Source organism: Lygodium microphyllum, chromosome 21 (genome assembly GCF_053477565.2).
Source record: "Lygodium microphyllum isolate KBCC chromosome 21, Lygodium_microphyllum_v1.1.10, whole genome shotgun sequence".
Classification (NCBI taxonomy): domain Eukaryota; kingdom Viridiplantae; phylum Streptophyta; class Polypodiopsida; order Schizaeales; family Lygodiaceae; genus Lygodium; species Lygodium microphyllum.
Window position 1 is genome coordinate 25,214,616 of NC_141155.1, and position 25,776 is coordinate 25,240,391.

The window sequence follows — 25,776 nt, forward strand, 5'->3', positions numbered from 1 at the left end:
TGGATTGCAAGAATCATCCTTTTTGGACAAGACTTGTATCTCAGCTAAAATGCTAATATAAAGATTACTTCTAAGGAACCTGTCTAAACTATTTTCATGTTAGTGCCATAGGTTATGTGAACGAACCCTATTTCTTAAAAGGCTTAATTAATGAAACTGATTTTAAATGCTACACATAAATGTGGTAGAACCTAATTAGATAACTAAAGAATGTCTATTGAGGGAAGTGGGTGGGTGGAACCCCTGATGGGTCCGTCCTACGGAAGGTGGTCCTAGAGGACTGGAAGGCTTCTCACAAGGTCCTACAGTCATACAATCTTTAGGTATTATTAGGTTAAAACCTAATTCATGCCATTTTAGGGGATCCGAATGGGACTATGCCCTATGGGAAGAGAGGTTGAATGGTGCATCCCTCTCGTTTTCCATTCTCTTTGAACCAAGTGTGGCATGGGTCTGCTTCGGCGTGGGTACCTCTACATAAAGTAGGATATCCAAGTCCCAACGCTAGAATGTTGTTAGGAGACCTTGTCCACTAGGAACCCTAATTTTAGGTCGATCCTAGTGGATTCAGCCCACGAACGTTTTGTTGCAAGGTGAACTCTAGAAACCCTATGTGACAAAACCTGTAACATTCCATGAGATTGCTACCTAATGTTGATTAGACTAGTAAAAACATTCCTAGACAGCCGAAAGGCGGGCACGTTACAATGTTCTTGTAGCAATATTGCACCAATACATCGCCCACTAGCATCACATTGGATAGTAAATTCATTGGAGAAATCAGGGCAAGGGGTTGAGGTAAGCAAACCTTTCAGCTGATTAAAGCCTCTATCTGCAATGGCATCCTAGAAAAATGCTTCTTTCTTCAGCCTATCAGTGAGAGGAGATGCAATAGTGGCGTAATGTTGAAAAAATATGTAGTAGAATGAAAAGAGACCCAAGAATCCTCTCAAAGAGGTGCTATTTGTAGGTGTAGGCCAATCTCTGACACATTACACTTTCTTTGGATTAGCTCTAATGCCTGCCTCATTGACAATGTGGCCCAAACACTCTACCTCAGTCTGCATGAAGGAACATTTTAACTCCTTAGCAAATAGTTTATGTTGTCTAAGTACATTAAATACCCGCCTCATGTGCGATAGATGAGCTTCAAATGAATGACTGTAGATGAGAATGTCATTAAAAAATACCAACACAAATTTGAATAAAAATGGTTGAAGCATTTTATTCATTAGGCTCTAAAAAGTGGCGCGTGCATTTGTCAAACCAAAGGGCATAACTAAGAAGTGATAAAGCCCACGATCAGTCATAAATGCTATCTCAATCTCATCCCCTTCACACATGCGTATCTGATGGTAGCCAGATAACTTTAACATTCAGTTGCAGTTGAGTAGTGTCCCTTTGGGGGATATAGATACTGCCATTACGCGAGCACAAGAAGTGGAATCCCGACTACAAGCGGCCTATGCCTCTCGTACCAATCCGAATATAGGTCTAGCATTGGGAAATAATATGGCGACAACCAATGGCAATATTAGCCAAGGGATAGCGATGGCTAATCCTAATGGGAGAGGGAACATGATGCAGAATGTGCCTTTATTACCAGCTCCCCCTAGCATGTCGATGCCTACGGGCAGTCAAATGGCTCCAAATGGTGGAGGCCAGGCAGTTAATCCTAATACCATGACTGTGGTTCAACAACCAGTGCCTAATCGAATTGTTAGGCCGATGGAACGACAGGGTAATGATCAAGGCTACGAGTCGAGCGCTTCCAATGTTCTTGGCGAGGTTAAGGACACGATGAAGCATTATACCGACATGATTACGGAGCAGTATCGACAAATAGCCGTTGATGTTAACTTTCTTAAAAAACAACAAAATTTGATAGGAAGTAGATACCCAGATGAGGGCGCACCTTTGAGGTTTAGCTGCAAATGGTGTGGTGGGAAACATTATCCACGAAATTACCCAAATGTCAAGTGCGACATTTGTGGAAAATCCAGCCATTTAGCAGCCACTTGCTGGAGTAAGATTAGTTCCCTCCAGCGAGGTAGTCGGCAACCAGGGCCTGTTAATCATCGTGCGCAAGGAAATGATTCCCAGCGAGAAGACGGGGCTAAGCAAATACTCCAACGACCAAAGACTACAGTGGAGGAGCTGCCTAGTGGTAGTGGGGTTAGTTTGATTGAGGCTATGTGCATTAATGACGCTGAAACCTCTAATCTGTGAGCTATCCTTACAAGAGGTCAAAAGGGTAGAGAGGCTGACAAGGATAAGCATGTCGACGGAAACCCTAAACAGAGCGACAAAGGAACGCAAGTTCTGGATCCTGCCATGGAAGGGGGACCTCTGAAGCCCATGGAGAGTAAAGCCGATGTTAAGAAGGATAAGGAACCACCGAGGAAGAAGGTGAAAGTTAAAAAAGAAGCAATAAATCCGGTTCAGTGACCTAAAGAGCGGATGGTTTGGCGTGAAAAGCGAACTCTGCCGAACTATCGTGAATTCAATTTGGCGAGCTCTCTTTGCGAAGTCAAGCCAGATGTGAACCTTTTACAGCTTATTAAGCTTTCCCCAGGAGTACGCAAGGAATTTAGAAAGATCCTGCGGACCGGGTATATCGTAGAACCTTTGGGTATTGCGGGAGTTGGTGATGACTGGTTTGAGCATGCTGAGAAGCATTGCCCAAGGGTTGCAGCCTATGTCGATGGGATATTAGTAGATTATGCCATTGTCGACACGATATCATATGTTAATATTATGAGTTTTGAACTGATGGAAAGGTTGGGTCTTGCAATCCAGAAAGATACCTCCACAATTCTCAGAATGGCGGATGATAGTTTGAGACTTCTGGCAGGCTGCATTACTAAGGTCCATGTCACTGTTGCAAATGTAGAATGCATGTTGGATTTTAGGGTGATTCATTTTGCAGGGCGTCCAAGTTGCCAAGTATTACTTGGATGACCTTGGATCTTGCAAGCAGACTGTCAAGTGGATATACCCGCCGGTCGGCTAATATTCGGCAGAGGTGCTTAGCGCGTGGTGATTGATGCCTATCCTGAGTCCCCGCAAAGTGAGAGAGCTCCTCTATCTTCCACAGAATTGGAGACATTAGAGGATTTATCCGCTAGTGAGACATCATCGAGTGATGAGTCCAAAGAGGGATCCACCATGGAAGACATCTATCAGATCACTTTGAACGAGCCAATAGAGGCCCAAGATCATATAAGAGATGCAGATGTTATCGAGCTAGACCTTGGTACGCCTGATGAGTCGTGACCAATCAAATTAGAGTACATGCTCAGTGTTCAAGAATGCGAGGAGTACGTCTCTCTGATCCAAGAGTTCCGTGATATTTTCGCCTGGAGTTATGATGAACTTAGAGGCATTCCTCCTATTTTCGTCGTTCATACAATTTCGTTGAAGGAAGCCAGTCGTCCTGTGCGTCAGAAGGTAAGATGTATGCCTTTCTAACTGAGGGACGGGTTGTTTGAAGAGTTACAGAAGCTTCGGAAAGCAGGTTTGATTTTTCCTGTGCAACACACGAAATGGTGTCTGCCAGTTGTGATCAGAAAGAAGAAAAATAATCAAATCCGATTATGTGTGGATTTTAGAGAGCTGAATAAGCAAACAGTTAAGGATTACTACCTGTTGCCATTCATTGACCAGATTTTGGATCAATTAGCGGGTAGGGAGATATATTCGTTTATGGATTGCTTTGCAGGCTATAACCAGATGGCAATTGCAAAAGAGGACAAGTTGAAAATAACTTTTATTACTATCTTTGGTACTTTTGCGTACCATGTGATGGCCTTTGGTTTATGCAATGTGCCTGGTTCGTGGCAACGAACAACAGATAAGACATTCGGTGACATATCCTCTGAAGAGTTGAAGGTGTTTATTGATGACTTAGGGGCCCCCACCGTGAGAGAAAGGCAATTGATCATTTTAAGAAAATGCTTTGAGCGCTGCAGACAATTTTGCATCGCTCTAAACCCATGGAAGTGTGTTTTTGGCATACCTTATGGGCTCTTGCTGGGCCATGTGGTCAGTTCGGTAGGAATTGCGACAGATCCTGAGAAGGTCAAAGTAATAGTTGCCATGGGTCCACCACGCACTCCGAAAGAAGTTCATAGCTTTCTGTCTTCGGTTGGTTATTACCGTAGATTCATAAACGCCTTGGCAGAAAGAATGTTGCCGCTTACAAATCTATTATCCTTTAGCTATTCATTTGAATGGAGCGACCCTTGTTAGGTAGCTTTCGAGGATGTGAAATAGGAGCTAGTAAAAGCACCTGTTTTGAAAGCACCTAAAAGAGGTGAGGTGTTCTATATATTTTCAGCACGCCACCATGCATAATATCAACTGCTGTTTAGCCCAAATCTGGGAGGAAAAGTGGTATCGTCCGATAGCCTTTGCTAGTCGAAAATTGGGCATTTCAGAGATCAATTATACCTTCATGGAGAAGTTGTGTCTTGTGATGGTCTTTGGGACCAAGAAATTCAGGCACTATGTCCTCTATGAGAAAGTTGTGCTTTATACGAAGGCAGAGGGGCTTCGATTATTTATGAATAAGCTGCAGCCGCCTGATCGTCTAGCGAAGTGGTTAATCACTTTACAGAAGTTTGATTATGAAATCAGGAGTAAGCCACCAAGGTTACATGGTATTGTGGAATGTCTTGTGGACTTTGGGGAGCCGAAAGAATCTGTGGCTGAAGGTAGTGACATGGAGTCGTTTAAGATAGATACAGCGTCTATTCCCTCCTGGTATGCTGCAATAACGCATTATTTATCGACAAGAGAGGCTGGATCCGAACTATCTAAAGCTGAGAGAAGGAATATTAAGCAGCAAGCATTAAAGTTTGCCTTGATCACAAGTACACTATATCGGCAAGGGGTTGATGACATCTATCGCCGATGTGTGATGCCTGACGAGGTGCCATTCATTTTGGAAGAGTGCCATGATTCCGCTTGCGGAGGCTATTTTGCTGGACGGATTATAGCACAAAAGGCTTTATGAGTAGGTTACTGGTGGCCTGCCATCTTCTAGGATGCGTTCGCATATGTTAAGAGATGCTATATTTGCCAATGACATGATAGTCGAGAGAATAGGAAAAGACCACTCACCCCTATTATGGCGATACTTCCATTTGAGAAGTGGGGAATAGACTTTGTGGGTCCTATTACTCCGTCGTCGACTGCGCAAAAGAGGTATATTATTGTAGCAATTGACTACTTCACAAAGTGGTCAGAACCACATGCAACAAGGAAAGATGATGCTAAAGACACTGCAAGTTTCCTGTTAGAGGAGATTATTTGCCGCTTTGGTCCACCAAGGGAATTAGTGTTGAACCATGGAACCCATTTTCTGAATAAGGTAATCAAAAGCTTGACAGAGGCTTGGCAAATCAAGCACAATAAAATGACTCCTTATAATCCACAAGCAAATGGGCAAGTTGAAAGTACTAATAAACAGCTTGTGGGTATCTTGTCTAAGATAGTCTCTGAGAAGAAACGAGACTAGGACTAGAAGCTATATGTGGCAGTATGGGCATATAATACCACATTCAAGTGCGCCACTGGCCACACGCCATTCAAACTAGTTTATGGTGAAGAGTGCGTTTTACCCTTAGAAATTGAGTTGCCGACCATTAGATTCGCAATAAACCATTCTTTGGGTAATGAGGACGCCCTATTAGAGCGATTTACGACCTTAGTGCACCTCGATGAAATTAAGCTGCAAAGCCTATTACACCAAGAGGTGGCTAAATGTCGCATGAAGCAGTTGCATGACCTTAGAGCGAAGAAATATAGCTTTCAAAAAGGCCAATTAGTTCTCTATTATGATGCGCGTAGGGAGTTGTTTCCAAGGAAGTTGGAACCTAAATGGGATGGGCCCTACAAGATTGTCACGTTAGGGAAGAATAGGTCTACGGCCCTAGTAGCTGATCTACATGGAGTAGAGTTTAAGAATAAGGTTAATCTTAATAAGATTAAACCTTATTACTTCTAAGTATGCTAATACAAGGAAAATGCATTGCAGGTCCATGCTAGGAATGATTTGAGACTTGCGGAAAAGCTAAAAGCTGGTGGATGGGTCAGTTAATCCCTTATTTGGAGCACCCATATCTGGAGCAAAGATACCATCAGGGGAAACTCATCTGTTGGAGCAAAGGGTATAAAGTGATTGAGCAAGAAGATGGAACCTTTGTGTGGGAGATTAAAGTCTTTTGCCATCACTGTTTACGACTGTTGACAAGTATCCCTGTTGACTTCAATGAAGAAGGTGGGATGGAGCCGTCAGTTCATCCTCTCAACATGCTAAACTTTGATTATCATAATTATGAATAGAGGAGTTTGTGATGGCCAGCTGTGTAAACCCATTGTGGACGTATACATTATATTTTGACGGAGCGTCCAGGGGCCCTAGTAAAAAAGGAAGTGTTGGAGTAGTAATCCGAGATTCCCGACGTAGAGTGACAATGAAGTTAGTTGCTTATCTCAGGGTAGGATTCACTAACAACATGGCAGAGTATAAAGCCTTGATTATGGGACTGTATATTGCCAAACAAGGTGTTATTCGTCGGTTGTTAGTAAAAGGGGATTCCCAATTGATCCTGAATCAGCTAGATGGGACATACACAGTGCGGAATCCCATTATTTGTATGTATCATCGGACTGCTATGACCCTACTAGAGGAGTTTGAGAGTGTGTATTTTCAGCTGATTCCACGTTACTGGAATCAGTTTGCGGATTCATTAGAAAATCTTGCTTATGAAGAATATCTCTTCTTTAATTGTGGTCCTAGTCTGGATATTGTTATCAATGATGAAACAGGACCCGGTCGCTTGTGGGGTATGTTATCAAAACATGCAATATATGGCAAACGATGGTTGATATGGGTGATGCAAAGAGTAGCCGAGACCAATCTACCGTTATTATCTGGGACCCATAGGTTGATTAGACAACATATTATGCATACGCCTCTTGCTATCTATGCAAGAGGGATGGGTCATAACCTTATGCATTTAGTTTAGGGATACGAGCATGTTTTTCCTCCTTGGAAAGGAGCTTATTATTGTATATCTGGATTCTTCCAGGGAGGGATGTGTAGGTGCTATTCTGTTTGATCTCGTTAGGCCAAGAGGGCCAGTGTTGCGAGGTTTTGAGTGTTTTATTTCATTAGGCCAAGAGGGTTGATTCAGTTTTGTAGTGAAGTGTTTTATTTCATTAGGCCAAGAGGGCCAGTTGTCTGTTTAGTGCAGGTGCAATTAATGGTTTCTTGTTTGAGTTTTGTGCTAGACAGGTTTGAAGAAGAGCTTGGAAGCAGCCTTTTGTTGCATGGAAGCTTCTTGTGGCCCTATCCAGGTGATATCTTTCCTTTATGAGTACTGTGGTTTTTATGTTATATGTGTTTGTGTACTTGTTAAGGGGGGTTTTTCGTTTCTTATTGGGGACCGACGTCCAAGGCATGAAGTCCCAGGATTAGGTTCAGTATGTCTGAGGGAGGTCTGAGTAGTTGTTGCCTCCTGTAAAGACATTGTCAAGCATCAGAAGACCTGTTTTAGACGGAAATCCTAGTGACCCTGTTCTGCTGGCCTGCTAGGCAGCCGTTCTAGGAGTTCTTGTTAGTTGTGAGGCAGTTAGAGAAGCCTACAGAAGGAAAATAATGAGGATAAAGGGGGGAAAAAAAACCCTGAATATCTTAAAGCTAATAAAACTATACAAAGGTGTGTAAAAAGGGGTTTTAACCCCTATAAAATAGAAAAGAAAGAAAGAAAAATTTATGAGCAGATGATCATTGCCTTGCGAAGGCCTGGTAGGTTCCTGGGGACGAGTCAGACCCGAGGCCGATACCTTGTCTTCCTAGGGGTGGCTTCTTGCTAGAAAAGAAAAAAGTAAGGTTGGAGCGAAAATAAAAGTGAGCGTCAGAAAAGGATTAAGTGTCGCTTTGCGAGGGCTTGGTAGGTTCTTGGGTACCGAGACAGGTCCTGAGGCCAAAACCCTGTTCTCCTTAGGTCACTACACTCAGCTCCCTCCTTTTTACACACCCGTGTATGTCAATAAAATAAAACCCTAAAAGAAGAAATGTGCTGAAAGAAAATACTTCTTGATCAAGCTATAGGAGTCCTCGCCTAGTAGGAGCTCCTAGTTGTGTTGTCCTTAGTTAGGTAGGTAGTTCAGACCACCACTTAGGGCAAGCTCTTTTATAGTTCTTTCTAGTTTGGCCGTGTTGGAGCAGTCGGTTAGTGACTAGCTTCAGACCTTCTATCACATTATGCTAGGCCTACTCCTTGTGGATGTCATGCCTTGGTTCTGTCAAGGGGTAGGGTGAGCATTGTGTTGTGTTTAGTATGTATTTCTTTTGTATCAGCTTGATGCTTCCTTTGGTTTTTTATGTGCAGATATGTTCGTGGGTTCAACGGGCTGAGTCGCCCTATCCCGTGGTCGTCAATGAGAGCGGAATTTTGATGCCGAGAAGTGCTTAAAAATAGCTAAAAATTACGAATATCAATGGAAAAATATTCAACGTCGAAGGCCGCGGCTCGATCTAGGACGATTTTAAGCGTCAAAGTGCTTTAAAGGCGCCCGAGCAACACTTGTTGATTTTTCATAATTTTTCAGACTATCGTGCGGGTTGACAAGAGTTACTGGCCAATGTGGGATGTCAAGCCAGACGCCCAGGATTTTTCAAAGCTCAATTCGGAGTTCGGACGGGGAAGGAGCCAAGAAACCGGTCAATATACGAAGGAGTGGATAAAATTTGGCCAAGTGGTCATGACCCTTGGGAAGTTGGACATTTTATGCAACATGAAACTTAGCAACAAATCATGGGATGAGAGAGAGGGGGAAAACCACCATCAGGAGGCGCCGAAATTGGCGCCCTCTTGTTGATCATGCCATCTCCTGCCTGTGAGCAACCATGCCAATTGATCATGGGGCTTGATTCCCCCCTGGATGCCGATCATTTCGCCGTCCTTCGCTCCTCCAATGGCGGTCTCTATGAAGATCTCTGAAATCAATCTTTCTCTCTCCTCTCTCTCTCTCTCTCTCTTCTAAGGGCAGATTCATGTGGTGAAGAAGAAGAAGAAGAATGCATGACGGATGCTTGTCCAATGAAGACCGGATTGCTCCGTGGTTCAAGAGGAAGGAAGATTGCTGATTGTGGACTATCATGAGCATTAATGGTGGCTAGAAATCAGTCCTGAGATATGACAAATAAAAACCCGCAACCCGCAAAGAACGGTAATCTCATTTTTACAAAGGAAATTGATGTTTTATGCAATTTGCTTCATGAATATATGTTCCCATGGGATGATTATGCATTATAATGTTGTTTGCAATGTCTTCCAACTGTTTGAAATCAGAAAATCAGAAAATCATAAGTGTTGTGGATGAAATTAATAGTGTAAAACCCGTAAAACACGCGAAATGTGGAGAAATTTGGTGTTTTTGAGATATAAATGGAAAATATAATAAGACACACCAACTAAATTTGTGTTTTTGCTGCAAATAAACCTAAGGACCATAGCCCACAACTCACTTTGTATTTTCAGTTATTTAATATTGCAAAAATACAAGAAAAATAGGGAAAATGAGAAAAAATAGAGGAAAAATAGATTTTGAGTGCCAAAAATTAAGGAAAAATAAGATTCATGTTTGTGGACGTATGGGGGGTCTGAAGTATGAGGTTTAACCTCAGTTCAGCCCTACCTTTATGTTTTAGTGAGTTTTTATTGCTTTTCATACAATAAAAACATGAAAATGAACCCTAAACCGGTCACTAATGCACAACCTAAACGGGTGAGGGGGTAGAGTGTATAAAAGTTGTTTAAATGTTGAATGAAATGATGAAAATCTTGCTGGCTTTTATGCATACCATTTAGGTTGGTCGATAATTAAAAATTAAGAACCTAGTAGCACGAGGGTTTCTCGGTGCTAGGTTCATGCAATGCCGCATACGAGCAATAGTTAAAATTATTGAAAGAAATGTTTTCCACATATGCACCAATGTTGATTTTCTTAATTGTTTGAGCACATGGAAATTCACAATTTGCATGAATCATAAAGAAATGATAAAAGGTATCAGACAATACCTCCTGGATGCATGGCAATTGCTCTCTAGAGGAACATGACCAACGTTGAGTGGGTAAGGTTATCCGAGCTGTAGGCTAGGCATTGGGTCCTAGGGGAAAGAAAGTGAGGTATGGTACATTCCTAGATATGATTAGTTGGTACCTTGAGAGGACTATGTGCGAAAATCGAGGGGCCAATCCCCAAGGTGTAGGAGAGTCGCAGTGAGGTAGCAGCAGTCAGCTGTGGTCATCCACGCTCCTGGTCGCGAGGCCGTGGGGTTGTTGAGCGCATGATAGAGGTCCGGCTAGTGCATGAGCCAGTGCCGGTCCATTTTAGGTCCCATCAACTCCTGTCTCTCCTGTTGATAGATAGTGTGTAATAGCAGCATACCAAGATGGAATAGAAGCTGTATCAATTTTAAACATTTCCTCAATATCACTTCCTTCAGCCAAAGTCTCTTTCGGCTCCCCGAAATCCACAAGGCATTCCACAATACCATGCAACCTCGGTGGCTTACTCTTAATCTCATAATCGAACTCCTACAAAGTGATTAACCACTTTGCCAAACGATAGGCGACTGCAGCTTGTTCATAAGCAATCTAAGTCCTTCCGCCTTCGTATAGAACTCTACCTTTTCATAGAGGATGTAGTGCCTGAATTTCTTAGTCCCAAAGACCATTGCAAGACACAACTTCTCCATGTAGATATAATTGATCTCTGAAATGCCCAATTTTTGACTAGCAAAAGCTATCGGATGATACCACTTTTCCTCCCAGATTTGGGCTAAACAGCAGCTTATACTATGCATAGTGGCTGCTGAAAATATATAGAATACCTCGCCTCTTTTAGGTGCTTTTAAAACGGGTGCTTTTACTAGCTCTTGTTTCACATCCTCAAAAGCTACCTTACAAGGGTCGCTCCATTCAAATGAACAGCTAAAGAATAATAAATTCGTTAATGGCAACGTTCTTTCTGCCAAGGCATTTATAAACCTCCGATAGTACCCTATCGATGACAAAAAGCTATGAACTTCTTTTGGAGTGTGTGGTGGACTCATAGTGACTATAACCTTGATCTTTTCAGGGTCAGTTGCTATCCCTACTGAACTGACCACATGGCCCAGCAATAGCCCATAAGGCACTCCAAAGATACACTTATGTGGGTTAAGAGCGAAACAAAATTGTCTGCAGCACTCAAAGCATTTTCTTAAAATAACCAACATCCTTTCCCTTACAGTGGCTACCCCCAAGTCATCAATAAATACTTTCAACTCATCTAGGGAGATGTCACCAAAGGTCTTGTCTGCTGTTCGTTGCCACAATCCAAGTGCATTGCATAAACCAAAGGCCATCACATGGTACGCAAAAGTACCAAAGACAGTAATAAAAGTTGTTTTCAACTTGTCCTCCTCTGCAATTGCCATCTAGTTGTATCCCGCAAAGCAATCCATGAATGAATATATTTCCCTACCCGCTAATTGATCCAAAATCTGGTCAATAAACGGCAACGGGTAGTAATCCTTAATAGTCTGCTTATTCAGCTCTCTAAAATCCACACATAATCGGATCTGGTTGTTTTTCTTCTTCCTGATAACAACTGGTGAACACCATTCTGTGTGTTGTACAAGGAATATCAAACCAGCTTTTCTTAACTTCTGTAACTCCTCAAACAGCCCATCCCTCAATTCAAAAGGCATACGCCTTACCTTCTGTCGCACAGGACAACTGCCTTCTTTTACAGGAATAGTATGAACAGCTAGGCTGGGAGGAATACCTCTTAGCTCATCATAACTCCAAGTAAAGATATCGCGGAATTCTTGAATCAAGGGCACATAGTCCTCCCTTTCTGCTGAACTAAGCATGGAACCTAATTTAATTGGCCGCGAATCATTCGACATGCCAAGGTCTAACTCAATCACATCTGCATCTCTTATCCTATCTTGAGGCTCTATCAGCTCATTTAGAGTTATCTGGTAGATGTCCTCTATAGAGTGGAGCCCTCTTTAGATTCATCACTGGATGATGTCTCACTACCAGATGGATCGCCTGATGTTTCTAATTCAGTAGAAGATAAAGGAGCTCTCTCACTTTGAGGAGACTCAAGATAAGCATCAATTATTACTCGATTAGCACCTCGATCTAGAACCACTCGACCGACAGGTATATCGACTTGACAGCCTGTTCGTAAGATCCAAGGCCTACCTAGCAAAACCCGATAACTAGGACGTCCTGCAAATTTGATCACCCTAAAGTCCAAGAAACATTCTACACTCGCAACTGTAACATGGACCTTAGTAATGTAACCTTTTGGTTGTCTTAGACTATCATCAGCCATTCTAAGAAGGGTGGAGTTGTCCTTTTGGATGCCTAGACCCAGCCTCTCCATCAACTCTGAACTCATGATATTGATGGAGGATCTAGTGTCTACAATGGCATGTTCCACTAATATTCCATCCACATAAGCTGGAACCCTAGGGCAGTTCTTTTCAGCATGATCAAACCAATCTTCCCCTACTCGTGCTATGCCCAAGGGTTCTACAATATACCCAATACGCAGGATTTTCTTGAATTCCTTGCATACTCCTGGAGATAATTTGATCAATTGCAAGAGATTCACATCTGGTTTAACTTCGCAAAGAGAACTTGCTAAATCAAAGTCGTGATAAGTAGCCAAAGCTCTCTTTTCCCGCCAAAACATCCTCTCTTTTGGTCTTTGGACCGGTTTTGGTGCTTCTTTCTTAGCTCTTGCCTTCTTTCTTGGCACTTCCTCATCCTTCTTAGGGTCACCTTTTCTGTCAACCGGCCTTAGCGGTCCCCCTTCTACGCTAGGACTCTGGACTTGCGTCCCCTTATCCCCTTGCTTAAGGTTTGCCTCAACTGGTTTTGCATTATCTTTATCAACCTCTTTTGCCTTTTGACCTCTTGTCACGGCTCTTAAGTTAGAGGTTTCAGCATCATGCACTCGTACAGCCTCAATAAGGATGACTCCGTTACCTTGTGGCAACTCTTCTATAGTTGTTTTTCCCCTCTACAATATTTGTCTTGGTGCATCATTCTACTGCAAGTTATTTCCTTGCGCTCTATGATTCACTGGGCCCGATTGTTTACTCCCTTGTTGGAGAGAGCTAATCTTACTCCAACAGGTAGCAGCTAGATGGCCTGACTTCCCATAAATGTCACATTTCACATTTGGACAGTTTCTGGGGAAGTGCTATCCACCACACCATTTACAACTGAATCTAGAGGGTCCACCCTCTTCAGAGCATCGACTCCCTATTAGGTTTTGTTGCTTCTTCAAAAAATTAACGTCGACGGCTATTTGTCAATATTGTTCGAAAATCATATCGGTATAATGCTTCATTATGTCCTTAACTTCGCCAAGGACATTGGATGCACTCGACTCGTAGCCTCGACCGTCAACCCGCCATTCCATTGGCTTGACAATCTGATTTAGCACTGGCTGTTGACCCACAGGAACAACATTAGAATTTGAAACTTGGCCTCCAACATTTGATGGAGCCAACTGACTTGCCATAGGCATAGTCACACTGGGAGGAGCCGGTAGTAAAGGTATATTTGAAACCATACTCCCTCTCCCAATAGGGTTAGTCATAGGCATCCCTTGACTTCCATTTAGCAATGATGGATTGCCGCCAGGTACTAAACCCCCATTAACATTCATTCGAGAGAAGTAGGCCATTTGTAATCGTGCTTCTACTCCCTCTGCCCGCGTAATAGCGGTGTCTATGTCTGCTAAGGCCACACTACTCAATTGTACTTGGATATTAAAATCCAACCCATGCAAAAAGTATTGCAGTTGGTCAGCCAGCGGGATGGGAATGTAAGTTTGTAACTTATGGAATACTTCCTTCAACTTCTTGGCATATGCTTTTACATTCTCATGAGGATCTTGGTGTGTTACATTCAAGACCCGCAACCAATATTGGCCACCTCTTTCAGGGGCATATTCCGCTCAGAAAGCTGCATAGAATTGATCAATGGTGGTTATGGTTCCAGACTCTATGCTGTGATACCATACCGCAGCCCTTCCTTTTAACGTCATATTGAAGAACATCATGAGATGTCCCTCGTCTTGGATGCGATAATTGAACATCAATCTCTGAAATTCACAAATGTGAAATTCTGCATCCTCTTCTGCTAACCCATTAAAAATGGGCAAGAGAACTCCTAAGGCTGGTAAATCTGGCATCCCTGCAGGAATCACAATAGGTTGTGCCATGGTGACAATCGGATTAGCAATAAGAGCTTGAAGTGACGGATTCACACCCCCACTTGAAGTGGGTAAACTTGGTGGAGGAGAAGAAGATCTTACACTTCCTCCTGCACCTAATGGAATAGGTGGAGTAGTTAAATGACTAAGACCACTGCTTCGTATACGTACTGGGCTACTCCTTTGAGGAGAATAATGGCTTACGATCTCTAACCGCCGCCTAGCCCTCTCAGCACGTTTTGCTTTCTGGATTTCGGCTTGACAGTCCTTGTCAGAGAACATAAAGCAACTTCCTTTTCGTCCCTAGAAACCCTAGATCCAAAAACCACCACTTATAAGTAGCTCCTGGCAAACGCACCACTGATGGGACCTGAAATGGGCCGGCACTGGCTATAGCACTAGCCGGACCTCATGCTTATGACACACAAACACCCTCACGGCCTCGCGGACTAGGAGCGTCAATCTAATGCTGAAGGACAAACTGCCCTAAAGCTTAATTCATGCGTTTATAATTCATAGTCCAACATTTCCCTAAAACTCCTCAGAGGGAGATCCCAAAGTACTTAGGCATAATGCCTCGTCACACACATGGAGGCACTCCACCGACTAATAGTCGGAGCCCCACTGCAGCTCTCTTACATCTCAGGGATTGGCCCTTTGATGCGCTGCTAAACATATAACGCAGACGAGCACAAACTCCTCTCTTTTATATTTCTCGTATTTCTAGGAGATATACCATGCTTCCTCACTTCACAGTCCCTTAGGAACCAACCCTCTATCCTACGGCAAGGGATAACCTCACACTCTCAATCGTGGGTCAAAGTCCTAAGAAAACAATTGTTATGCAGTCCAGGAGATTTTCATTCGATACCATGAACCATGCATAGTGCATAATCTGAATGATTTAGTGCACAAACAATAGAAAATCAGTATTGTGCATCGTGCGAAACCAATCTTTTCATGATTTCCATGCTAACGTTTATGTATTGAAACAAGGAGAGACACCAAGCCTTACGCTCATGCTGCCTTTTCCTTTATTTTAAAACAACATCCTATAGCCATGATGCAACACATAAATTAGATTTAAGATTGTACTTTGACGCTCAAACTCTCCTCTCACCCTTCCATTTAATGTTTTGCAATCGTTGATAGGTGTAAGAGTCGTTTTATGTGTATTTCTTTGTAGAGAAAGCAATAAATACTGACAAAAACATAAAAATGAGGGTAAACCGAGGCTAACCTCATGCTCTACCTTCATTATACATTGCACAAATGCTTATGTGATTTTTTGGAATTTTTCTTTTATCGTTTCCTAATTTTCTCCCATTTAAAACCCATTTTTTACCATTTTTTAGTATTTTTCTTCTATTATTTTCAATAAAAAATGACTAGAAATTGAGATTGATTATGGGTTGTGGCCCTTAGGTTCTTTGACAACAAAATTTCAGGTTTTATTGATGTTATATCTCATGTTTCCTCTTTATTTTGCAAAAAACCCCCATTTTGCCTCTTAAACGCGTGTTTTACGGGTTTTATACCATTAATTTCAGCCATATCACTTATGATTTTCTGATTTTTTGAGCATAGACTAATCAAACTCATAGCAAACAACAACATAATGCATAATCAGCCCATGGGAACAAATATTCATCAACCAAATTGCATAAAACATCAATTCCCTTTGTAAAAATAAAATTACCATTCTTTGTGGGTTGCGGGTTTTTATTTGCCATGTTTCGGGACTGATTTCCAGCATGCATTAATGTCCATGATAGTCCAGAATCAGCAATCTACCCTCCTCTTGCATCATGGAGCAATCCCATCTCGGTTGGACAAGCATCCGTTGATCCTTCTTCTTCCCACATGAATCTGCCTCTAAAAGAGAGAGAGGGAGGAGAGAGAAATACTGAAATCAGAGATTTCCATTGAGGCCACCATTGCGCGAGCGAATGATGGCGATATGATCAGCAGACAGAGGGAAAGCAAGGGCCAATGTCAATTGGGGGGGTTGTATTGAGCCTGCATGATGCATTGCCCAAGATCATGGCGCATTTTTCAGCGCACATATGGCGCCCTCCTCCTCACATTTTTTTTCCTCCTCAAAGATGCCACGCTTTGTGCTACATCAAATGCTACATGCCCCCCCCAAAGGTCATGACCACTTGACCAAAGTTTGGTCCACCTTTTCGTATCTTGCCCGGTTTCTTGGCCATTTCCCCGTCCGGACTCCGAATTGAGCTCTGAAAAATCTTGGGCATCCGGCTTAACATCCTGCATTGGCCGCACGGTAGTCTGAAAAATTATCAAAAATCAACAAGTATCGCTCGGGTGCCTTTAAAGCACTTTGATGCTTAAAATCATCCTAGCTCGAGCCGCCGCCTTCGACATTGAATATTTTTCCCTTGATATTCGTAATTTTTAGCTATTTTTAAGCACTTCTCGGCATCAAAACTCCGCTCTCAAGTGATTACAAAGGCACTGGCGTTCTCATGGTCATCCTCCAAATCTTCAAAGACCAATATACTTTGGAATCTTGCCTTTGCATTTCTATAAGCACATTTGGAAGCATGTTCAGCTGTGTACTTTTCCCCACACTTGAAACAAAGTCCTTTTTCTTTCCTTTCTTTTTACAAATCCATGGGAATGGATTGTTGACCACTAAAGGCTGAGATATTCAAGTTTTTGTTGTACCCTTTTTTATTCTTAGCCCTGCCATTGTTTACTGCCCTGAAATTATTGGTTTGCCTTGAGGCATTGAAGGTGGGGTACATGGGAACTCTATGGGTGCTAAATGGCATATTTCCACCACCATAACTGGCCCCAAACTGGCCTTGCTTTATAGCAGCTCTTTGCTATCTAAAATTGGACTGTCTAGGCCCACTAGACTACCCCCAAAAGATGGTTGAGACAAGCCTCTTTACTGTCCATACTATGGTTGAACTGAAGTATCCCTACGATACTTACGAGAGTATCTTTCAACCAATTCAAAAGGAGATTGCACTGAAACATCAACTAACAATTGAGGATCCAAGCCATATATATACTTATGTAGCTTTGAATCATCACTTATGGACTCAACACACATTGTCAGATTAAGAAATTGATTTGTATAGTCCTAAACTATCAAGCCATGATGCTCTAAGCTATACCACTGCCAGGTAAGCTTCTCTTTCTCTACGAGAGGCACAAAAACTTGAACCATAAGTGCTTTAAATGCATCCCAAGTATCAACTTGCTGATTTTCCCTCTTAATATACCACCAACATGTATAAGAAAATCCTTCCAAGTGGATCGTGGCAAAGTGGTCATCATTTCTTGGAAAAATATCAAAGTAGTCTTCAAGCTTTGAAATACATTCTTCTAATTTAGTTGGGGAAGAGGATTGGCCATTAAATTTGGAGAAGATAATCTTATCTCTTAGCTCTCATTCATAAGGAGTGGCTTGTCCAAATTGTCCCAACAAAAATTGATCATTTTTAGTGCCAAAAGTGGTACTATTATGAGAGTGATTCCTACCAAAAGATTGTTGAAACCTTGCTGAAGGCATGGGGGCTGATGGAAGTTGAGAATTTCCACTTGATGTATTCCATAATGGGTCCTCTTGCCTCTAAGAAGGTTCGCCAAGATCAAAGATACTATTGGGAATTCCCATTCTTCCTAAAATGCCTTGAGAACTTGCATTAACTAATGGGAAGGTGGTTCTTTTAGCATGTACATGTGACCAATCTTCTTGCTCTTTTCCCTTTAGTTGAATCTCCAACCATTTAGAGAAATTGGCATTAAGTGTGTCCATGGTGGCTCTCATTTGGCGCATTTCCTTCATCATCTGAGCATGATTTTCTGTGTTTGCTACTATGCCTACAAGTACAGCCTCTTGTCTTTCCAAAATAGCCTCATGTCTTTGATTATGCCTTGTCTCATGCCTATATAGAGTGTCATTAAGAGCATTGAGGCTTCCAATGTCATGAGGATACTCCTTGTAATCCATTTCAGGGTTGTTCTCAGTCCTTGGTTCTCATGCATCCTTGATTTCTTGCTGAACATCTTCATTGGCCTTGGTTTTTCCCCTATTCTCTGCCATGGGTTAGGTGCAGTCCCATTAGACCACATGTCACTATTTTGCCCATAACTTGAGCTAGGAAGCTTTGATTTACCTACTTTTTTATTCAAGTCGAATTCACCAAGGATTCCCTCTTCGAATTGAGCATAAGCATGTGCTCCCAGCTTTTATATAGAAAATTCTATAATAGGAAAAGTACTAATGTACTGTGTAGTCCAACACCTTGTCTACACCTATAGGAGACTTGTTTCGACCTGTAAATATCTTGTATGCTGCATTGACTGCATCATGTGGCTCACTCCATGGCTGCAGGAACTATTAAAGTAGAAGTTCCAGAACCATTGAGTACTCTTCCGAGCTTTGCTATACTCAGAGATGAAATAGCTCAACGAGTTTGGTGTTTAGAAGTTGAGAAATACTGTATCCTAGAAGCAGTGGCCTCCACATCTCAAGATCCCATAAATGCTAATTTGAGTTCTCAAATAGCTCAACCAATCTGGTCTTCACAAAAACTTAAAGATGTATCTCCATGTCAGGAAGTTCACTCTGATTCAATATCTCTTGTGGATCAGCTGCTCTTTATGGGTGACAAGGTTGCCCCAAATTGTTGACTAACCTCATTTTTAGCGAGAGATTTCAACCATGATATTGGTGAAGCATCCGAATGTTGTTCAACTTTTTGAGGTGATGGCCTATAATATTTCCACAATAAAAGTTAGTTGGTCAGTTTGAAAGTTAGTTAGTCAATTAATAAGTTAGTAAGATTACTAACTAAAGACTAACTAAAGGAAAAAAAAACAACTAACATCAATAATTAAGGATTTTATTTAATTAAAAATATATGTTTAAAAAATCGAGAGTCATAAATCCAATATTTTTCTTGGATTGGCAAGCATCGTAGCCACCCTTCATGTAAGTTACAACATGAACGAGACTTATAAGCTATATTAATCAATAATATTAATGTGTACAGTTTGGATGGTCTAAAAATATTAGATTTTGGGTAAAACTAGTATATTTTAAAAATTTTAGACATTATCTAAAAAAAGATATGGAGATGCTTCCTTTTTGTGTAGCGAGGTTAAGCTGAGTAAAATGTACTAGCATTCCTTCCGCGCTTCACAATGTGATGTGAAGCCTCTTTCTTGAGGTTTAATCTATATAAAGAATTATCATGTCTTGCAATGTGGATACAACTTTATTGATTTTTGCAGTGTAATGCATGCGAGAGTAATATTCTCTAATTGTATGGTCTAATTGTAATGTTTGAATATTCACCTCTCTCTCTCTCTCTCTCTCTCTCTCTCTCTCTCTCTCTCTCTCTCTCTCTCTCTCTCTCTCTCTCTCTCTCTCTCTCTCTCTCTCTCTCTCTCTCTCTCTCTCTCTCTCTCTCTCTCTCTCTCTCTCTCTCTCTCTCCAACATTTGGATGAAGCTTATGATCTATTGTTGTCTCGCTTGTGTTATTTTGAAGTGCTTGGGCCACTACTTTTTTTGTGATAATGTGTGCTTCCTTTTTGTGATAATGTGTACTTCCTTTTTTTGTAACGAGACTAAATCGAGTAAAATGTATTGGATACCTACAATGTGGTGTGATGTCTTTTTCTCGACGTTTGATTTGTATAAAGAATTATCATTGTCATGTCAAACAATGTGGAGATAACTTTATTCATTTTTACGATGTAATGCATGTGAGCAATGTTCTCTAATTGTATGGTCTAATTGTAATGTTTGAATATTCATCTCTCTCTCTCTCTCTCTCTCTCTCTCTCTCTCTCTCTCTCTCTCTCTCTCTCTCTCTCTCTCTCTCTCTCTCTCTCTCTCTCTCTCTCTCTCTCTCTCTCTCTCTCTCTCTCTCTCTCTCTCTAACGTTTGGTTCATTATAGGGACTTCAGTTAGATTAGAGGAATAATATGCACTTCTCTCTCTTTTAAAGAGTTTGTAAACATTGATCGCATTTATGATTCTATGTATGTATCCATTGTCTCTTTGTTGAGGTTTGATCTATAGAAAGACTTATTATGTCTTGCAATCTAGAGAAAAAACCATTGATTTTTGCAATGTAATATGTATCAAAGAGTAATATTCTCTGTAAAATACTTGGATATGGACATCTCTCTCTCTCTCTCTCTCTCTCTCTCTCTCTCTCTCTCTCTCTCTCTCTCTCTCTCTCTCTCTCTCTCTCTCTCTCTCTCTCTCTCTCTCTCTCTCTCTCTCTCTCTCTCTCTCTCTCTCTCTCTCTCTCTCTCTCTCTCTCTCTCTCTCTCTCTCTCTCCAATATTAATTTCAATGTCTAGGAACTTGCTATGGATTGGAATAATGTGTATTCTTTCTCTCCAATATTAGTTTATTTCTGCAATGTAGTACGTATCAAAGAGTAATATTCTCTGTTTAAATACCTAGATATGGACATCTCTCTCTCTCTCTCTCCAATATTAGTTTCAATGTCTAGGAACTTGCTATGGATTAGAATAATGTGCATTCTTTCTCTTTTGAAGAATTTGTAAATATTAAATATATTTTTATTTTTAAATATATTTCCTCTTTCTTAAGGTTTGATCTATAGAAAGACTTATTATGTCTTGCAATCTACAGAGAAGAGTTCATTGATTTAAGAATCCTAATGTTTTAGGTATATTGCGCATTCATGTTGAAGAGTGATGTTTGGGTTTGAGTTGTAGGCTTTGGGGGATCACTTGGCGGTTAGATATAGTTTTTTTTCGTCTATCTTTGGATTAGATATCTAATTGTATAGAACATATAAAAATATATGATGATTCTAATTTTGGCTGCTATTATTCCTTGTGCATAGGAGGATTGTGCTGATTTAAATTGCTGTAGTATTTGGATCATGTGATTCTAGATTGATTCTACTTTTAAGTCTTTTTGAAAATACTAATCCCAATCAAGTCTCCCCTTGAAAGAATGCATGGTCTCTCTTGATAGGCTTTGTGAGAATCCAATCAATATGGGATTTTCGCATAGCAGGGATTATGTGTTACGTATTCATAGGCATAGACTCAACTCTATGTGACATAGAGACAACGACAAGTTGCTAGGCTTAGGGCTCAAATGGCAAAATATAACAAGAGGGGGCACAAAGAGATGTGTTTTACTATAGTTGAGTATCAAAGCATTTTGCAAGGAGGGGCTCTAAATCATGGTAGCTTGATTTATGAGGGACTTCACAGTTTGATTGAGCAGCAATTTGCTAATGATTATAATTGTGATCCTAAAAATCACCAAAGTCTAGGAAATCTTGTGATTAATGAGTCACATGTGAATAATGCTTCAACCTTTAGTCCTCGAAATGGAGGTTTTTGCTCCATTTTACATGCTTTGCCTGCAATGGATATTCATCCTGCAATTATAATATTGCTATTTCAAGACCCAATTGTGCACTTTCTGAGGAGCAGAGAAATGGTGGTACATCTTCTTCAGGAGGAACTTCAAAAGAAACTGTCTTCTACTCTAATGCTGGAAGAGGTAGAGGCAGAGGTAGAGGAGGCCGATCTGGAGGCCATGGTAGAAATCAGAATATGCAGCAAACTCAAGAAAACCAATCCTATGGAGGAGGACGTGGTAACTCTAGAGGCAGGGGGAGCCAAAGAGGTCGTGGTGGATGGCAAAGAGGCCAAAATGCAAACAGCAATGTTGAATGCTACTACTGTGGTAAAATGGGTCATATGGCTAAAGACTGCTATAAAAAGCAGAATGACATCATGAATGGGAAATTGCAACAAGGGAATTATGCATCTTCTAGTAGACAGGGTGATGACAGAAATGAGCATTTGTTTATGGTGCAGCACATGAACAATTCTGTGACAAGTGCAGAAGAAAGCAACGAAGTGTGGTATGTTGACTCAGGTGCGTCAAACCACATGACAGGTCATGCAGGATGGATGCAGGATGCAAGGAAAATGGAAAAACCAGGATTTGTAGAGACTGGTGATGATACTGCACATCCTATTGTGCAGATTGGAAAATTTCCTTTGTGTATGCAGGATGGGAAAAAGAAATACCTATCGGATGTATTTCATGTCCCGAATATCACCAAAAACTTAGTTTCTGTTGGTCAAATGGTTGAGCAGGGCTTGCAGGTCAAATTTAATCCTCATGGATGCTTTGGTGAGGATATGAAAAATAAAGGTCGCTTGATAGCAAAAGAAAAGAAGAAGGGCAGAATGTTTACGTTGGATGTAGACATGCCTGAATTGAGTGCAGCAATGTTTGCACATGGGACCGGTGTAGTTGCAGATATTGATATCTGGCATAAACGCATTGGTCATGTTAATATACAACGACTTAAATCAATGCAGGCCCAAAATATTATTGCAGGATTGCCTAAATTCAAGGTTGCAGAAATGCATAACGTATGTGAAGCCTGTCAATTTGGAAAACAAGCAAGGAAACCATTTCCTAGACATGTTCAAGAGAGTAAGAAGCCATTGGAATTAATCCACTCTGATGTGTGGACTACTAAAGCTGCATCTATTGGAGGTTGTCATATTTTGTCACTTTTATTGATGACTATAGCGGAAAAGTTTGGGTGTATTTTATGAAAAAGAAAAGTGGAGTGTTTGGGCATTTCAAAACTCTTAAAGCTATGGTTGAAAAAGAAACAGGCCTGCAAATAAATTGCCTAAGGTCAGATGGAGGGGGAGAGTACCTCTCAAATATTGCAGGAGCATGGCATAAAGCAGCAATATTCATGCAGTTATACCCCACAACAAAATGGAATTGCAGAAAGGAAAAACAGGCATATTGGAGAGGTATCTCGTGCCATGCTCAACGAAAAAGACTTGCCAGATTTTTATTGGGCCGAAGCAATTGCTACAGCAGTCTACATAATGAACAGGACTCCCACTGCAGCAATACATGGGATGACTCCAGAGGAGAGGTATACTGGTAGAAAACCAGATATTTCTCATTTGAAAATTTTATGTTGCATTGCCTATGTTCATGTGCCAGATGAGTTGACATCCAAGTTGGATCCAAAAGCTGAGAAGTGTATCTTTATTGGTTACTCTCTACAGCAGAAAGGGTATAGATGCTATAACCCTTTTACTCGTAAGTTTACAGTGAGCAGAGATGTTGTTTTTGATTAGATGAGCAGCTGGTATAAACCAGTAAATGTGATTGATGATGTAGATGTACAAAATGGTAATGCTGCACAGATTTCACAGCAGCAGTCACAAAATATTAGTGGACTTGGAGTGTCCTCTAGCAGTGGTTCACATTCTTCGCCATGGATAGGCAGATTGAGATCAGGAGAATCTCCTCAAAACAATGCAGATAGTGGTATGCAGGTTTCACGAAAAGGAAAAGAGAAGGTAGATCAGCCCATGTTTGATGTGAATGCAGGTCACTCTTATATGGATGGTGAATCCAGTGGCTCAGAACAGAGCATTGATGATGAGTTGAGTATTCCTTCTATTGTTATACCTGGAGTAAGAAAGACCAGGGATGTTTTGAGAGCATCTGGAAGTGAGCCTACTTTGCGCAGGTCTACCAGAGCTAGGTATCCTGTGGATAGGCTGAAATATGATGGATTTACAGCCATTCACTATGCCTATATAGTCAAAGTGATACAGGAACTAGAACCCACTTCTTTTGAGCAAGCCATGGGAAAAGGATAATGGGAGAAAGCCATGGATGAAGAAATGGATGCTTTGGAAGCAAATGCTACATGGGAATTGGTACCTTTGCCTAAAGATAAGAATGCAATTGGTTGTAAGTGGGTTTATAAGGTGAAGCACAATACAGATGGTTCTGTGAACAGATACAAGGCAAGATTAGTAGTCAAGGGGTATGCACAAACATATGGCATTGATTATGAAGAAACATTCAGTCCGGTTAGCAAGGATGGCAACCGTAAGAGCAGTCATTGCTATGGCTACATCAATGGGATGGTCTTTACATCAGATGGATGTAAAGAATGCCTTCTTGCTTGGTGATTTGCAAGAAGAGGTCTATATGGTGCAGCCACCAGGTTATGTGCATGATGTTCATCCTGAGTTTGTTTGCAGGTTGAAGAAAGCCTTGTATGGCCTGAAGCAAGCACCTAGAGCATGGTCTGACAAGATAGGACAATATCTTGTCACTATTGGCTTTCAAATTTCCAAGGCAGATTTCTCACTTTATGTGAGAAAAACAGAGAAAGGCATTATGCTGCTTGTCATTTATGTTGATGATTTGATTATCACAGGTGATAGTGATGAAGATATCCTTCATGTAAAAATGCTATTGAAGCAGAAGTTTGAGATGAAGGATTTGGGAGAGCTACGTTATTTCTTGGGCATTGAGGTGATAAGATCACCAAGTGGGATATGGCTCTTGCAGAGGCAGTATGGCTGAACATGCTGTCCAAATATGGGATGACAGGTTGTAAGCCTATTTCAGTTCCTTTGGAACAGAATGTGAAGCTGAGCACAGATACAGGTGAGCTTCTGGAAGACCCTACTATGTACATGCGCATAGTACAAAGTTTGATTTGTATGACTATTACCAGACCATATTTGAGCTATGTTGTTGGATTGGTAAGTCAGTTTACGTAGGCTCCAAGGAAACCGCATTTGGATGTAGCTAGGCGCATACTCAGGTATGTGAAGTCCACATTGCAGTATGGACTATTTTATGAGACTGGGATTCAGATACAATTGCATGGATACACTGATGCTGATTGGACTGGTAGTATTTTTGATAGACGATCTACTAGTGGATATGTGTTCTCTTTTGGAAGTGCTGCAGTCACTTGGAGCAGCAAGAAACAACCTACAGTTGCCTTGTCGAGCACAGAGGCTAAGTACAGGGATACAACAATGGTTGCATGTGAGGTAGCTTGGTTGCATAAGCTACTTTATGATATGCATCAGCCTACAGATGGGCCAGTTGTCATTTATTGCGACAACATGAGTAGTATACACTTGGCAAATAACCCAGTCTATCATGCTAGAACAAAGCACATTGAGGTGCATTATCACTATGTGCGAGAGAGAGTTTTACTAGGTCTTATTGATCTAGTTTATGTCAGCACAGAGGATCAGGTAGCTGACATATTCACGGTTGGTACATCGCCCATAAATAATAGCTAGATGACAGCTATCCTTATCTACTCTAGTTCGTGGTTCAGTTAGTATGCCACCTTAGTTAGTTGAGTTTGGTTTGAGACCCATATATAGGGTTCTTCTATTTCTTTGTATGTGAGTTCTTTTTGGCTTACACAACTAAGAAGAGGAAAACTGTTTTCAGCCTCCACCTTTGTGTGTATTCCCCCATTGTGTAAGCAAGAAAGCTACAAGTGAGACTCCTTCCTTCTCTCCCATAATCTTGACAAGTAGTTCCATTTATGCTAATTTTTATTATTACGACTTTGTTGAAATTGTGAATGTGACACTTATTACTGACTAAAACA